Raw genomic sequence first — 18447 nt, forward strand, 5'->3', positions numbered from 1 at the left:
TGTGCAGTAGCTCAAAATGGAAAAATAGGGACAAGCATGTTGAGGGACAATTCTTTAACACCTGGTTCTGCCTCTGGAAATTTGGCAACTAAGTGGTCACTGAAACATTGGGGGGGTCGTACTGGCTCTAGTACCTTGGGGGAAGGGGGTCTGGCTCCTAACACGCTGTAAGGCCACTGTTGCTGGCACATTGTGGCGGCATTCGTGCTGACATTTAGGCACAATAGCTAAAGTAGAGATCCGATGAAAAGATCAATTGCATTTTTTATTTAAAATATATCAAAGGCAGGCTATAAAAATAATGTTGGTATTTACCATTTCCCCTCTTTTCATATTTTATGACAACCACAGTTACATGGCACATGATGTAGTGAGCAGAGAGGCTTTGGAATGCCCCTCTGAGCTCTGTCTGTACTGTGCCATTCTCCTTCTCCCCCCTCTGCCATCACATGACATGCTGAGAGCTTGTCATGTGATGGCAGAGGGAGAGCACAGTCAACCTGTTTAGCAGACTGACTGTGTCCTGCAAACAGAGAGATTTTGAAAAGGAGATAATGATTTGTAGGAGGATAGCTAAGAAAATGCAGAAGCATGCTTAAAAGGCTGTTAACCTGTTATTTGTTATTGGATTGCTGTTTTAATAACAATTATTGTTATTATGATCATATTTATTTTTACATCTGTTATCCTTTATAAAACAATCATGTTCTATTTATGTTATAAAACTTTTGAGAATAGTGTGAATATGTATTTTCCTTTACATATTCTTTGTCCATTAATAAAAACGTGGTAATGATGATATGATCTGAATTTGTACAGAAGGAAAGAAGGAAGTAACACTCGATCTCTTTCCTGGTTGTGGGAAACTTCTGCTATTCATTCACTACAGGATGAGTACTACGAATCCCTGAACGGATTGTGTGGTAACTTGTCATATCTGAGGGTTATATGAGGAAACAATAAAACACAATATAGAGCAGACATTCCATAATAAATCAGGTGTTTACCCTGATAAATACTCTTCCCTTTCTAATAAAGCCAATATCAACTGGTAAAACGGGGCGATATCCTCTCTCCCTTAAAGCTCTTTTTCCCCCATAACCTCACTCTTCCCTTCATTGCCGTAACTCTACTTACTCCCAACTGGATATAAAAGAATATAATACACATTTGTAATACAAACACTAATTTTATATTTCCTGATTTTACATTTTCCTGGATTTTTCCCCCTACAATCCCTCATTTTCAAATGCCTTGTAATGGACCTATTTCTTTTCTGTTCCCGTATTCAGGGCCGTAACTAGTGCTGTGCGATAGGGGCGTCCGTCCAGGGTGCAACGCTAAAAGGGGTGCAGATTATGAATATTTTAGGTTCGTTTGGTTAAAACTGAGGGCAAGAGGGGGGGCAACAATATTCTTACTTGCCCCAGGCGCTAACATTTTAGGGTACGGCACCGACCATATTATACAATTATTAGCCATATACACTATTGAGACTAATACATTTTTCTTTTATACTCCTGACTTTAGCAGCTGTGATATTTACTTTGCACTTTGTTCTATAACCATTTACATATTTTTTTTTTTACAAATAAGACAACAGAACTGTATCTGAAGACTATAAAAACAACAATTAATTGGATTGTATCTTTCCTACTTATCTCAAATTTTCCCAGGTTATAGCAGAACACAATGTCATTAAATACAGATAACATAATCAGTATGTATCAGTATGTGCCAGATTGGGGACTCTGTTCCACTTCAAACTGAAGATCTCCACCACTCTCTATATCAGACACTACAGCTAGTTATGTGTATCAACAATTATGGGTCTAGTTACACTTGTGGTTTTCTTGGATGTTTGTTTGAAAATGACAGCCCCATAGAGGACCTTTTACAAAAGTTCTGAGCAATGAGATCTGCCCAATTTGGTTGCTGATCTGGGTGGATGAGAACAGATCTGTCTGAATATGGGTAACTTAAATAACTGCGTCCAGGTTCAGTCAGTAAGTACAGGGGAAACGTATTTCCAAGATGAAACTAGTTCTGACATCTATTTAGAACTCTCCTGAGATTTAAAGTCTTTCCCATTACATGTACTGGAAGTGACTAGACATTAATGGGCAGTCAGATCATCGTCAATATGTATTTATATAGCGTCAGCAAATTCCAAAGTGCTTTACAATTGGGATGTAATGAAGGGTACATAAGAGTTTAGCAGAGTTCCATGAAGCTCTGTACTACTGGCATGTTAGGAGTTAATGGTGTGTACTACTGGCATGTTAGGAGTTAATGTTGTGTACTACTGGCATGTTAGGCGTTAATGTTGTGTATTACTGGCATGTTAGGAGTTAATGTTGTGTACTACTGGCATGTTAGGCGTTAATGTTGTGCATTACTGGCATGTTAGGAGTTAATGTTGTGTACTACTAGCATGTTAGGCGTTAATGTTGTGTATTACTGGCATGTTAGGAGTTAATGTTGTGTATTACTGGCATGTTAGGAGTTAATGTTGTGTATTACTGGCATGTTAGGCGTTAATGTTGTGTATTACTGGCATGTTAGGAGTTAATGTTGTGTACTACTGGCATGTTAGGAGTTAATGTTGTGTATTACTGGCATGTTAGGAGTTAATGTTGTGTATTACTGGCATGTTAGGAGTTAATGTTGTGTATTACTGGCATGTTAGGAGTTAATGTTGTGTATTACTGGCATGTTAGGAGTTAATGTTGTGTATTACTGGCATGTTAGGCGTTAATGTTGTGTATTACTGGCATGTTAGGAGTTAATGTTGTGTATTACTGGCATGTTAGGAGTTAATGTTGTGTATTACTGGCATGTTAGGAGTTAATGTTGTGTATTACTGGCATGTTAGGAGTTAATGTTGTGTACTACTGGCATGTTAGGAGTTAATGTTGTGTATTACTGGCATGTTAGGAGTTAATGTTGTGTATTACTGGCATGTTAGGAGTTAATGTTGTGTATTACTGGCATGTTAGGAGTTAATGTTGTGTATTACTGGCATGTTAGGCGTTAATGTTGTGTATTACTGGCATGTTAGGAGTTAATGTTGTGTATTACTGGCATGTTAGGAGTTAATGTTGTGTATTACTGGCATGTTAGGAGTTAATGTTGTGTATTACTGGCATGTTAGGAGTTAATGTTGTGTATTACTGGCATGTTAGGAGTTAATGTTGTGTATTACTGGCATGTTAGGAGTTAATGTTGTGTATTACAGGCATGTTAGGCGTTAATGTTGTGTACTACTGGCATGTTAGGAGTTAATGTTGTGTACTACTGGCATGTTAGGAGTTAATGTTGTGTATTACAGGCATGTTAGGCGTTAATGTTGTGTACTACTGGCATGTTAGGAGTTAATGTTGTGTATTACTGGCATGTTAGGAGTCAAAGATCGTGAACTTTTTTGGAAAGAATCTAGAACAAACTACTGTGTAAAAACAGAGGGGGGGTCAGTACCATTACTATATTTAAACTGTTCAAAAGTAACATTTTCATTCAGTTACAGGAAAATAAATGTTTTATTCTGAGGATTCTATTAAGTTTTTTTCTCACTCATAGGGGCCGATTCACACGTTACTGTAGTAATAACGCGGCGCTGATTGTATTACCGTTAATACTTTTGCTAACAGCCCCGAGGGCTACGAGCAAAAATCAATATTAAAATGACTGTACTAACGGTAATAACGCGCAGATCGCGTTATTCTAGGGATTGAATCGGCCCCTCGGAAAGAAGCCCAATCGGTTATACATTGTGCTTGGAGATTCCACATTAATACTAGCCTCTACCAAACACGGGCCGGCTCTCTGTGCAGCGGGACCACGGTGGACGTGTGTTTATGTAATCACTGACAGGTGCTGTATCGTATACCCACACAAGAGGAATGTTAAAGCTAAACAGCACCTTGTTAGCAGGACACACTGTTAAGTGCATAATTAATCAGGCAAGCTGTGGTTTATTTTATATATATATATATATATATATATATATATATATATATATATATATATATATTTATTCATTGTGACAGCATCGCAGGCAAAATCATTGATGGGCTGTATGTGAGTCCCAGATTTCTGCTCTATGTGTTTTGAACTTGAGGGAAATAGTTAACATTAGAAGGATAGCTTTCCAAGAGCTTTGGGCTCAGTTAAGAGCTGGGTCACGGGTCCCCTGGAGTGAATGGAGAGAGAGGGAGGGGTTCCATTCATTCTGCCCATTTCGGGTGTTCTGCACCTACAAGGTGTCAGTTTGCTCAGGATTTACTTTGTTGTTTTATTTTGTTTTTCCTCTATAATAAAACTAACGGAGGCTTGTTATACCAGAACATTGGACCGCTGTGACTCAATATGGCTGCAGTGTGGACAAGTGCCCAGTCTACCCCAGGAGACGGCCCCTGTACATAATATACAATATGTATATATACTGTATACACATAATAGTTGCCGACTACCCATGAAACTCCCGGATTATTGATAGAATTCCCAGAATGTCTTTTTTGATACAGTTCAGTATGAACGAAACGCGACAACAGTAAGAACAAGAGAGAGGAGGAAGGCGCTATTATCGAGACCGCTGGGGAAAACGATGTATCGTACTTACCTGTAGTGGAGCCAGACTTTGGAGTGTGGATCGGTGACCGGGGGCTTGTTTTCAGTGGTTGAGAGTTTGCATTACAGACGTGGAAGAACGTTTCACAGGTGGTCAAATGACATTATCGATTGGAGAACCTTTACTACGATCTCGCTTGTACAAGGGTCCCAGTGTGTAGATAACTGGAGAGTAGTTTGTTTCCTTAAAACATATCTTATGCACATGTCCACGTTAAAGTTTACCTCTTATATTTTGCTCCAGGGAGGAAATTGGTATTAATATATGCAAATATCCCTGTTTATGGGTAATTAATACAGAACATTTGATACCTGTAAATGGAATATGTTGTCTGAAGCTAAAAAGGAACTGACTTGAAATTTGAGGCTTCTCCTCAGATCCTTTATTAATACTAGACGCTGAACTCTGTTTTAAGAAGACATAAGAGGTGATTGTATTTCACCTTCCGCTCCCAACCAAAGTCTTTTATATTTGTATGGCTATTATATGTTGTTTTCTATGCATTTTTACTTATTTCTTTGCTGAAAAGCGTATCAGGTGTAGTTACATTTCCTTATGATTGCAATACCGTTTGCATTTTTGCCGGTTTTTCTGCCATTTGTGTTTAATTGATGAGTACAACAGTGATAGGTTTCAGAGCTCTGTTTAGGTTTTCCGTTTGGATAAAGAAAGGTACAGTGTATACCAAGCTGTGTTAAGCTGGGTACAGAAAATTTCTCGTGGGAGCGTGCACAATAATGCAGGGGCAAACGCAGGATTTGTAGAGGGGGGTTTCCACACCGCGCCGCCAGTGGGCGTGACAATCATGCATGGGGGCGTGGCTATAATTTTAGACAGTGTTTGGCTGCTCTCCATCTCTTCCTATCCCCATAATATACATGGGCAATGCTGCGTGCACTACTGTTAGGTGCAGCTCTCCCTTTTCAAGCAGAGCTGTGTGAAGCGTGGACAGGGTCCAGCCACCTCAATGATATAGTGCTCCAGGTTTGGAAGGGGGTTTCCAGGCACTAGGAAACCCCCCTGGGTTTGCGTTATCGGAACTAACAGCCATTTATTGTGCGATTGGCATGATAATCGTGTGAAAAACCTATAGCGTGTCCCCAGCTTTATGACATATGGCAGCTAGTGATAAGCAGGTGACAGGAATACAAAGAATAGATGATAGCAGATAACAGACGTCACCAGGAGGAGATGGAGAGATCATTAAGGGAAGGGGAGCCGGAACCAAGGTCCGGCGGTTATATGATAAGTCAATTAGTAGAGCAGGACTTACAATATTAGTTTATGTAAAAGATCATAAACAAGCCTAGAATGAATTAAGTTGCAGAGTCAGTTGGGATAATACCTGAGAACATTGGGATAATACCTGAGAACGTTGGGATAATACCTGAGAACGTTGGGATAATACAGGAGAACATGGTCTCCTCTCTGGGTGACTTTATAAAAACACCTTTTGGATAAAAGGCTTCATGTATTAGGCAACAAAACTGCCTGAAAAATATATTCTATGTAAAATTGTAAATGTAATATAAATATCAAAAAACACTCATTGAATTTACACAATATACAATGATTTTCCATTACTGGTTATATATTATATAATATGTCTAATTATTTGGCACAGAAATCCGTTTTGTAGCAGTGTAAGACCTTGTGTCGTTGCTATTCCTATACTCAGGAGAACTAGTTAATTACAATGTGGGGTAAATATGAGGCGTAGCCCTAATTGTGTGATCATGGACATTTAAAATGTTCTTTTTTGTCTTCTACCAAGAGGAGGCTTCGTCGGTTGCAAAAAAACTTGATAAAATTATCTTGTCTATACAAAAAAATGGCAGATACGGGCACAACATGAATATGTGAAAATTGGCTCGGCCCTGAGGGGGAAACCTGACGGTTATTAAATCGTACGTCCCAACATTAAGATAAATTGGGACAAAATAAGTCCCATCCTCAATTCACCGAAACCCCACAGCGATCCACCTCAATGCCCACTTTCTGTCAAAACACAGTGCACTTTTGTGTACACTTTACCCCTTTCGAGGTGGACCAATCATCATCATCAGTTATTTATGCTATATAAATAACTGATGATGATGATTCCGCAGCGCTGTACAGAGAACTCAGAACGTCAGTCCCTACCCCATAGGAGCTTACAGTCTAAATTCCCTAACACCCACACACAGACCGATAGAGACTAAGGTCAATTTAATAGCAGCCAATTAACCTAACAGTATGTTTTTGGAGTGTGGGAGGAAACCAGAGCACCTGGAGGAAACCCACGCAAACACAGGTAGAACATACAAACTCCTCACAGATAAGACCATGGTCGGGCATTGAACTCATGACCCCAGTGCTGTAAGGCAGAAGTGCTAACCACTAGGCCACCATGCTGCCCAATCAGGACTGTCCTGTTGAAATGGGAGGTACGATTAAGTGGTTAATGTGTTTTGAGTGCACTGAATCCCTGGACATCCGAGAACCCAATATATAGTCACTCTTTATGATACAGATAAGAATTCTGGAAACGCTCGGGTTAATTCGCTAATTAGCAATTGTCCCCTACACACAACTGCGCCCCGGACAGACAGCATATAAATAACCGTGTTATATGCACTGCATGTTACAGCTGTATGGTGTAATCATGGTCAGCTATGAATATTAACGAGAGCTCAGGTACTGGCGGGATCCCAGTTCATACTGCGACTTGAGACATGTTTAAAACAAGTTTATAATCTGGAAGAGAACAAAATCTCCCACAATGCAGCGCTGCTATGACATAAAAGGCAAATGACTTATAGTTACAATTAAGACTTTTCCCTTATGAAATAAATAGATTCATCCCGTGCGTTGGCAGCTCCCGTGAGAGCTGTTTAATACGTCTCATCAGTGTGACGCTGAGCACACGTTACTTTTATCCCTGATCTCAGAGACAGCTGTCAGTGGGGGCGTTATCTGACTACATGTCATGCTGCAGGTTGTGTCATTCACCCCGAGCCAGCTAGGAACCAGAAACTGCAGTAAATGTGTCTTTGGTTATAAAACAATTATTAATAATTATGTATATAGCACCAGCATGCAAACATAGCAATGAAATAAGACAAATTGTAAGAGGGTCCTGTCCACAAGCTCCCTCCCACATCATTATTTAAGTGGGCGGAGGCAGGGCATTATTACGCAGTTTGCAGCACCATAGCCCCCTCCCCAGATGACACGATCGGGCATTGTCTGCCCCAACCCTTTCACCTGACCCCCCCTGCATGTTGTCAGTATGGCTTACAATCTGTGGTAAATCAGGAGTTAGGATACATGTGGTTAGCAGATTGTTCTCACAGCGCTGGGGTCATAAGTTCGATTTCCGAAGACAGGGCCTCATCTGTGTGTAGTTTGTATGTTCTCCGTGGGTTTGCTCCCACACTCCAAATACATACTAGTAGGTTAATTGGCTGCTGACAAAAATCTCCTTAGGGTGTGCGTTAGGGAATTAGACTGTAAGCTCCAGGGACTGATGTAAGTGAGTTCTCTGTACAGCGCTACGGAATTAGTGGCGCTATATAAATAAATGATGATGATGATGAAAGAGATCTTAGTGGGGCTATGTAATCCAGTCACAACGCAATATTGGTTTGGGGGTCAGGGGGTGGTTTGAGCATTATAAGGGAACACATGTAAGGTCTGTGTAGAGCGTGGGATCGGGAAGAAGAGGCTACAGGACTGAGATGTGGCACCACGATAATTCTAGGCAATCTTCCGTAAGGGAAAGTATTTTGGAGCTCTGCTGAGGGCTGGAATCCACTTTCTATACAAATGGGGATATTTTGTGGAGAGGGAAGGGGGGGGGCTGTATTATGTTGTCATTCCTTGAATATCATAAAGCTCTGTTTGTTCAGAAAATCATGTTGTGCAGTGCTCACTGCCATATTTCCGAGCAGTCACATGAGAATAGATTATTCTGGTGTTTTAGAAGCTTCCTTGCCCACTACAACTAGTGCCACCCCCCATATATAGCAGTCAGGTGGAGGTCTCCATGCCGCTACCTTATATGACAGCCTAGCAGGTGCCTGAAATGACCGGTAGTGCCGTCAGGCTGGAATAATTATAATTCCACATCGGATCGGTGTTCTGTATCGAGAACTGTGGACGTCACGTGCCAGATGTCATTGTATACAAGAGAAGAAGGCAGCATCGCCCCGCTCGGGGCTTCCGCTGAGCGTACAAGGGTCCGGCACATTGCCGGCCCACCCTCATCTCTGAGCAAAAAGCTATGCCAGATGCTACACAAACGTGGCTGAGAAGCACAGACAGAAGCCAAGCGCTAAAGCAATATATTTGGTGAAGGTGGCAGGAGGACATGTACAAGCCAGTAAGCTGAAGTTGTCTTAAGGCGTACATATGTACAGACATTCAGACTGGACAAATACACACCAAAGCACCGGCATGTTTTATCAACTCTACTACGTGACAGACTATGTTGGTGCTACATATACGATAATGAGTCATTACATTATTAGCCTCTGATCTGACAGCATTAGATTTGTACGCCTCACTCTGCACAATTGTCTGCGTGTTTACAATGGCTAATCCCTTCTGTGCCGAGGATAAATTCATTTCCCCACAAATGTAGAGGCAGATAATCCGAGAACCGCATTCCTGATGGATGAATCACCAATCAGAGCAGCTCTGTGGTTTCCCCGGGATATCGTTAGGCCCAGAGCCGAGCGCAGCGTGATTTCTGTAATACAATCTCCGCTCATTAATACAATTCCAGCGGGATCCTACTGCATTTACTCATTAGAAATACAGATGTCTCTTACGGAACTGTAGTCCTTAATGGAATCTGTTGTTTGCAATGTTTCCAGTTGAAAGTTTTAGTACATTATTTATTTACCGCCTTGTAAATCAATTTGCTGTAAAAACGTAAAAATGGAAAAAAAATTAAATACAATAAAAACATATGTAGGTTCTGCTTAGTTTTCCTTGGACACTGTACCCAGAATATCACTTATAAGGAGCTCATTAGATGGTGACGTAGTTTTCTAAATCCCACATCTACAGTCATTGAAAATATAAAACTCCTGGGGTATATTTGCTAAACTGCAGGTATAAAAAAGTGGAGATGTTGCCTATAGCAACCAATCAGATTCTAGCTGTCATTTATTTAGTACATTCTACAAAATGACAGCTAGAATCTGATTGGTTGCTATAGGCAACATCTCCACTTTTTCAAACGCGCCGTTTAGTAAAAATACCTCCTAGTCAGAGTCAGTTTGTCTCATATGCGTTTTGTTTCCCTTCCTTGAGGTCACGCACCGCATGCGCAGTTGCGCCCGTCTGTACAGTATTCACACGGATCAGCGCGTTACCTGTTCATGTTTTGTGAGATGTTTAGCTCACAGATTTAACGAAAGGAAATTGTCATTGTCGCTCAGCAAAGCGACTTGATCTTTCCTTGTCCTCCGCGGTGCTGCCGATCGGCCACCAGCCGGCACAGTCATCTCTCTGCACTGTACAGGAGCTCTTTACGGGAGATTTAATTCAGCGCTGTGTCTCCGGAGCAGTCCTCGGGGACAACTAGAGTCATCAAGGCAGGTATCTGCTGAATTTGTGCGTAACGTCCGCAAAATCACTCTGAGCATGCCCAGAACCGGGTGAATAAGGCCCTGTGTCCGCGAACGCATAGGACAATTATTACCGCCTCATTTCAGGTTCAGCAACACCTTGCGCTGTATTGAATGTGACCCTTTATTTCTGCATCTCCAAACACATTTGAAGATGCAGAAATAACGATGTGATAAAGCCAAGTACACATGTAACACAGAAAATAGAGCCCCAGGGGCTGCGAGGAATCTCACAATAGAGGTTTATGACTAAAACCTTTGCTCATTTTGAAAGGAGTGAAGATTTCTGTTCCATAATTGCCGGGATTCTGCATGGAAACACTTTGTGCTGAATCTGCCGACCACATACGCAGCCGATATCGGACAACTGGCCTCATATCGCTGCGTGCACAGAACCTGAATACCCAGAATGCCCTGATTACGGCCATCTTTAGACATAAGTACGGCTACAATGAAGCCGACTGAATTAAGGTTTATATTAACAAGAATAGCACCATAAAATATTTCCCCTGAAACCAACGCTTGGGAATCCACGACAGAGCAGAGCCTGGGAAATACAACTGTTCTGTTGCATAACATATGTCAGAACACACAGAAAGGAAGATTGGGAACACTCAGCATCTCGGAGGCAACAAGATACTGAAGACAGGGATTAACATTTCAGCTTTTAAGTGACAAAATAATTGCATTTTTGCATATAAGGGGAATTGTCGGGAATGTTGTCACACCTGCTTTGTACTCTCACCTCTCTGGTCTAGGTTGCTGCCATTAATACTGACAGTCTGTGTTGCGCTGCATTTAGGTTATTAGACTGGAGCAGGGATGTCTAATTTATGTGTCATCATGATTTATTTATTTATATAGCGCAAACATATTCCGTAGCGCTTTACAATTGGGGACAAACACAGTAAACTACTAAACAAACTGGGTAAAACAGACAAAGAGGTGAGAAGGCTGCTCACAAGCTTACAGTCTATGGGACAATGGGAGAGTGACACATGAGGTTAAGTCTACATTTCGCATTTTGGCCCAGCCAGACTGCAGAGGTAAAAGTGATTCATAAGCTAAATGATCCCGTCACACAACAATGTTGGTCAGGAGGTAGTTGTCTTGTGTGAAATTGTGTACGGGTAATAGGGTAATCTAGTGAGGTTAAGAGGGTGGTTGAGGAATATTATAAGCTTGTCTGAAGAGGTAGGTTTTCAGAGAACGCTTGAAAGTTTGTAGACCAGAGGAAAGTCTTATTGTGCGAGGGAGAGAATTCCATAGAGTGGGAGCAGCCCGAAAAAAGTCCTGTGACTGGGAATGGGAGGATGTAATGAGGGTGGATGAGAGACGCACTTGTATTTATTTAAACATATTATATTTATTTTCATGTATTACTGTAAATCTTACATAGTGCTGTATACAAAGTAACAGCTGGATAGTTTCCACCTAGATACATATACAGAAATTATTTTTACATGCAATTTTAATGTGTTTTTTTTTTAATTTGTTCCAAAGAGGCTGCCTAAGAGATACTTCGTTATAATAATAATGACATTGTATCTAGTGCCAAACTAATTATTGTGAGAAAAGCGCTGGGTAATCAAACACTATAGATAATCAGATTATGATAAGGATTATTAGAATTAATTTAAAGTCTCTATTACATGATAATATAAGAAAATGTGTTCCCCCAGATCCTGTGTATTACACATTATACTGCGTAATACAAGTTAATGAGAAAGCCTAATCTCCTGGAATGTAACATTACAGACTGAAGCGTAGCTGTTCTCTAATCCCTCATTCTTAAACACTTGTCCATAGAGATCCTCTATTTTTCACTGCACAATAACTCTTTTGGTGCCAGTTAGAGGACATTATTACCATTATTATTTTCTGGCTTTAAAAGAGAATATTTATTGAAGAATTAAAAAAAAATCTTTAACAATCACATTCAGTAAACACGACATGCTGGGGATTGTAGTGCACCAAGGTCCACAGAGACAGTATCGTGTGTCACTTGTCCCTGAAACTATATCACATTGCCGACACGGCAACTGAAGCCAGAGCCTGTCCTGATACAAACATCCAGTTTATGAGTCAACACAGAATTTCTGGGCAAGAGATAATTTGTCAGGAAAGTTATGACGGCTGCTGTGCGCTGCGACCCTACTGTATATTATTCCCTGAACTGTATTATTATAACCCTTGTATTGGGCTGATCGTCTACATACATAGAGGTAAGACAGGAGCATCCCCCCCCTCTGGTACATCACAAGACAGAAGGGTAGTGTAAGAACTGATACAGGGACACAATGTATTGGATGGAATGGTCTGTGATCCCTATCTTTAGATCTGCAGCTCGCAACAGTAATCTATTGCCAAACATCTATTACATATCATCTCTTCCAGGGCTACTTTCTAATTTCAATGCATTTTTTGTGTGACGCTATCACAATGGTAGAAAACTGTATAAACAGCGTCACCATAATATAAAGATATAGTACAGGAATATATCATTATACAGAGACAAGAAGAGACTAATATATGTAATACAGAACTGTAAATAAATAGAGATGATAGATGTGAGAGAGACAGAGATAATTAGATAGATAGATAGATAGATAGATTGATAGATCTGAGATAGATAGATAGATAGATAGATAGACAGATAGAAAGATAGATAGATAGATAGATCTGAGATAGATAGAAAGATAGATAGATAGAGAGATAGATAGATAGATAGATAGATAGATAGACAGATACAGAGATATAAGAGAGACAGAAATTACAGATGTTCACATAGAGATATGAGGTAGATATATATGAGAGATATCACGTAGATAGATACATTCCAGACACACATGATATACACATACATGATATACAGGCACATGATATACAGCCATACATGATATACACATACATGATATACAGACACACATGATATATACATACATGATATACAGGCACACATGATATACACATACATGATATACACATACATGATATACACATACATGATATACAGACACACATGATACACAGATAGCTTTGTTACCTCTAGTTGACGAGCCTCTATAGTCTGTGTAACCGCAGGAGACTGGTAGCAGAAAAGACTTAGATACCTCCCACATCCCCTAAATATATAGCCCCTTACACCTCCCTGAAATCACTGCGTGACACTAATCATTTACATGTTTTACATAAAGTATCACCATAATGCCCTGTACCAGTCCCACTGCGCGCTGTGCGGAGATTATCACCTTAATTCTGCCCACAGTGAGGCATTCTGGGTAGCACAATGACCAGACATATTGTCTCTGTGGGAACTCAGTTAATGCCGTATGTAACAATACAGCGCACAGAGATTTCATGGGAATGGACACTGTTACAAATGTTAATCAAAAACAGATTATGAATGAATCAACCAGTCCATAGAGGACTTTTCTGTAAAGCAAGTCTGTCAATCTGTCAGTCACGCTCAGTCTGCTCCTCCGTCCTGTCACAGCAACCTGCTGCCCAGGCGTGACAGAGGGGGGAGAGATTTAGTTATATAAACACTCCAGTGATCTTGTGTGTATTATTCTGCTCAGCAATACACAGATTTTGGCATATATGAATGTCAGATACTGCATTTCCTTGTCTTTTTTACTATACAAAATGCTGTCTGCATAATATCCTGGGGAAAACTACCGTTCCGACCAAAGGTTATTGTAAGGAAATGACAGACATCCAACCACTGTATCAGGACACAAGTAACACTATTAGATGACTCAGTTAGTGCAGATTAACATAGGAGTAACACGTTGTGTACGCAAAGAGCCGCGTGACATCAATAAACTGTGGAGGCAAATGGGGAAAATTAAATAAGTTTTTGCGTATGTGTACAACTGCTACTAGATCATGGAGTATGCAAAACGACCAGCTAAGAAAATTAATGAGATTTACAAAAATGTTCCACAAAATATTCGCCTGCTTCGGGATTTGGGCTTGAAATTGCGCACTTTCTGCCAGCGGAATTTGGCCTTAAATGTTCGAGTGTCCTATAAATAGCGCAAAATGCAAATGTACAATAAAAGTGAAGGATGGCGACGTTCCAGGTTGTATTTCGACACCCTTGCAAAACTAATGTCCTACCGCTAAACTTGAATTGCGCCAATTTTCACTGGAGCAGCGGCACTAAATCCGGTTCATGACATCACAAAAAGGTGAAAATGACGTTTTTTGTTGTACGGTCCTGCGCTCCGCTTTTTTTTATTTAAATGACCACCTACAAATCGTTTCTCAATGAGCATCAACCATGATCATAGAACCAACATATATATTGTATATAGAATGAATGGACATCAGGTTCTCAAACACTGAATTACAAGATATTCAGGAATTTGTTATCGAGTGTCCCAGAAATATAGCTGCGCTTTGTTGTATGAGCACAACAATGACGTCACCTAGTTCTGACCAAAGGTAATCCTCATATGGGCAGCACGGTGGCTAAGTGGTTAGCACTTCTGCCTCACAGCACTGGGGTCATGAGTTCAATTTCCGACCATGGCCTTATCTGTGTGGAGTTTGTATGTTCTCCCTGTGTTTGCGTGGGTTTCCTCCCACACTCCAAAAAACATACTGGTAGGTTAATTGGCTGCTAACAAATTGACCCTAGTCTGTGTGTGTGTATGTTATGGAATTTAGACTGTAAGCTCCAATGGGGCAGGGACTGATGTGAATGAGTTCTCTGTACAGCGCTGCAGAATTAGTGGCGCTATATAAATAAATGTTGATAATAATTCTCCTAATTCCTGATGTTATAATGGACAGGAATGTCACTGTATAACCTGCCCATCCTCACGTGACAATTTCTGTTTTTACATTACACAGAAATTATAACACCTATTTGTTACAATAATGCCTGATTTTCCGTTCTTATCCATTTCATCCGTCCGCTCTCCGACATTCTGCGCGAGTGAAATGGAGGCGAACTACGCAGTGTATAATTCATGTGGTTTAAAAAGCAATATGGCGCCTGCCACTGGAGTTTGGGTATTTTATAGTGTACTGGTCACTTAGACAAAATGAGGCACCATGAGGTATGAGGCACCATGAGGTATGTTTGCGCCTTACTATTGGCTGTCACGTTACATGCCGCAGTTAACCGATCAGAGCGCCATTGAAAGGAGCGATAGGTGTAGAAAGAAGGTCTTCTGTAAGGTCGAAGAAGGCCTACTTACTGCACCCTTGTCGGTCATTTTAATATTGAATGTACATAAAGACACCTTGCTTTAGCAAATTACACACCCAGTACTAGGCAGCATGGTGGCACAGTGGTTAGTATTTCTGTCGCACAGCGCTGAGTTCATGAGTTCAATTCCTATCTGTGTGGAGATTGTATGTTCTCAATGTGCAAACACGTGTGTGCATGGTGTGTGTGTGTGTGTGTGTGTGTGTGACTGACAATAAACAATAATGATAATAACCGTGACTAGATATTAATACATATGCACCTGTCCTGCTGGCCCACCACCATTACGTCATGCCCAGCAACACAAAACAATGTGTAGTTTGTGCAAAAACATGTTATCAGCAGCCGGATGCACTATTATCTATTACCCCCATGGTGAGGGACAGTTGTGCATGCTTGTGCACACCCCATTGTGATTTCCCTCCAGTCACTCTGGTGCGCCCCCTAGTGCCAGCCCAGAGTATAACTGAAGCACCTTGGTTATCTGCTATTGTGACATCACCTCAGATATCTCTCAGGTCTGTTGTCATTTCAATGTAAATTAACACAGGACAATGAGGTATGGGGGGGGGGGGCGGGAGAGGTGGGCACACTCATTACAAGGGGGGGAGGTGGGCACACTCATTACAAGGGGGGGTGGGGGAGCTGGGCACACTCATTACAAGGGGGGGAGGTTGACACACACATTACAAGGGGGTGTGGGGGAGCTGGGCACACTCATTACAAGGAGGACAGGGGAGGTGGGCACACTCATTACTAGGGTGTGCTGGAATCCACTCTCTTCTCCCAGGTAACTGATCTTTTTCACAAGAAAGTGACCCCTCTCCACACACATATAAACACACTACATCACCCACAGTACAATGTAACACATACAGCACACTACAGTATCACTAACTGCAAGATATCCACAGGTAAATCAAAGCTGCTGTAAACAAAATGAAAACGACACAATTCGATTCTACCAATCAGATCGAAATCGGTGGTCTTTTTGAGTGCAAATTGCAGCCACTATGGGCACCTGAATAGCTTAAAAAGCTTTCCATTGAATTCCAGGTAACACATCCATTCCAGTAAGAAACAGTAGCAATATTAGATTTGTAAGCTTTCATGTTGATGTTGATCCCTATCCCCCATACAATGCAGATAAAGTTGCACAGGTAGATTTATGCGAAAGTCTATCTAGACCCCTGGAATTGCTGCAAGGAATAACAGACTGTAATGCGACTTATAATGTAGAACTACAAGTAGTAGGGGCAATCTGCTGCAGTCCAGGTTTTGTGGCACTACAAGCCCCAGCATGGACCTGTAGCTCTATATATAGGTTATATACAGCACATTAGGTGAGCCCCCCAGAGACCCTACAAGGTACACAGTCTCACCAGGGAAGGTGCAGCCAGGATCACGCAGTCTCTCGCAGCCTGCAGCCGACTACATGTCCTCCCATAGAAGCGCGACTCTGCCTTGGATCCAAAGTCTAGAGAGACGCATTGGTTATACTGCTGTCCCGGGCGCGTCCCCTCCTCTGTGCGAGACTGAGGAGAGACAGTCAGTGGGTGGGAGCAGGAGGGAGTGACTGCTGGGTGAGACTGCACATGAACAGCACATTGACCTCCCTGCTGTCATATACTGCTGTCATTCTGCACAGGGGACTAAGGAGCCTCAGCTAGGGTAACAGGTCTGTCCTGTCCCAAATCCAAAGTGAAATGCAAGTTTGGATTCACTTTTAGTTGGTAAACAGATTAATGTCAAGTTCCAAAACACCAGTAGGAGTCCACTGGAATGTGCTGTTTTGTAGTGGTATTTCCTCTATTAATATTTTGCATTCATGTGAAGACATTGCCAATAGTAACTAAAAAATAGAAATTGGTTATTGTGCATATTAGTGGTCACAAGAGCTCAGATTGGAGTTTTATTGGATCTGGGGATTGATTGACAAGGTGACATTCTGCTACAGTTTGCACCAAAAATGATAAAACAGCCAGGTGTGGCCACTTTAAAAAGGGCTCTCCTGTTAGATTTAAAAATGTCCCTTTTCAGCTTAATGACCCTTCACAGTGATCCACAGTGGGTCTGAATAACAGGGCCCCTTTACCTCTTGTCTGTTTTACCCAGTATTGTCTATTACTGTGTTTAACCCCAATTGTAATGTGTTACGATATATAAATAAATGATGATGATGACGATGAAAATGTAAGTTATATATCTCAGTGCGTCAGTGATGCCACAACGAAGCTTCGTACATTAAACTTCACAAATAAAATGATTCAACTCACAAAATAGCTGCTTCCACAGCATAGTTTAATATCATGTAAGGTATTTTCCATATTTTTATGATTCTCTGAATATTTATAATTATATATTTATCTTAGGGGCATATTTCTGAAGTGGGGAAGATCCCCATTGCCACAAAACAAACGATAGGTCTTATTTTTGTGTCAATAAATTTTGTTCCACAAAGGGCTTAGGGGTCTATTTACCAAGCATTTTTCCTGTGGTAAACCCCCGAAAACAACAGTTTTCGGGTGGTTTACCGTGAAATCACTATGTACTATTGAAGCATCGCAGCAGATATCTCAGATATCTGCTGCTTTGCATTTCCTATCCTTTTTCTGAGCACTCCCCATAACAGTGTATGGGAAGTGCTCAGAACCGCTATGTATTAAAGGCTAACTAGAGAAAAAATTCTCTTTTTTTACATGTTAATGTACGCCATCTGAAGCTGGCGCCATCTGCAGCTGGCGTACATTAACACATCTGAAAACTTTCGCGCTGTCCAGCTCTGCTCTGAAGAGCAGAGCTGGACAGCGCATGTGTGGAGAGATCATGTGATCCCTTCCTGTCAATCATCCTGCAGTTTGCCGGCAAGGATGTTACTGCGCATGCACCAACTATTCAGTCGGTGCATGCGCACTAACAAAAAAAGAAAAGAAAAAAAAAGAGAAGATCATCGCAGCCTTGAAAAATGAGAAAAG

General features: G+C 41.1%; 1 protein-coding gene across 1 annotated transcript in view; it reads right to left on the reverse strand.

Annotated features, from left to right (window-relative positions):
- The window catches only part of LOC142140718 (P2Y purinoceptor 2-like), a 38221-nt gene extending 21198 nt beyond the window's left edge, over positions 1–17023 (reverse strand). Inside the window, exon 1 of the mRNA XM_075198533.1 lies at positions 16855–17023. The gene's annotated coding sequence lies outside the window, so the exon portion shown is untranslated. The remainder of the gene's footprint in view (positions 1–16854) is intronic.
- Between the last annotated feature and the right edge of the window lie 1424 nt (positions 17024–18447).

This window comes from Mixophyes fleayi, chromosome 2 (genome assembly GCF_038048845.1).
Source record: "Mixophyes fleayi isolate aMixFle1 chromosome 2, aMixFle1.hap1, whole genome shotgun sequence".
Lineage (NCBI taxonomy): Eukaryota > Metazoa > Chordata > Amphibia > Anura > Limnodynastidae > Mixophyes > Mixophyes fleayi.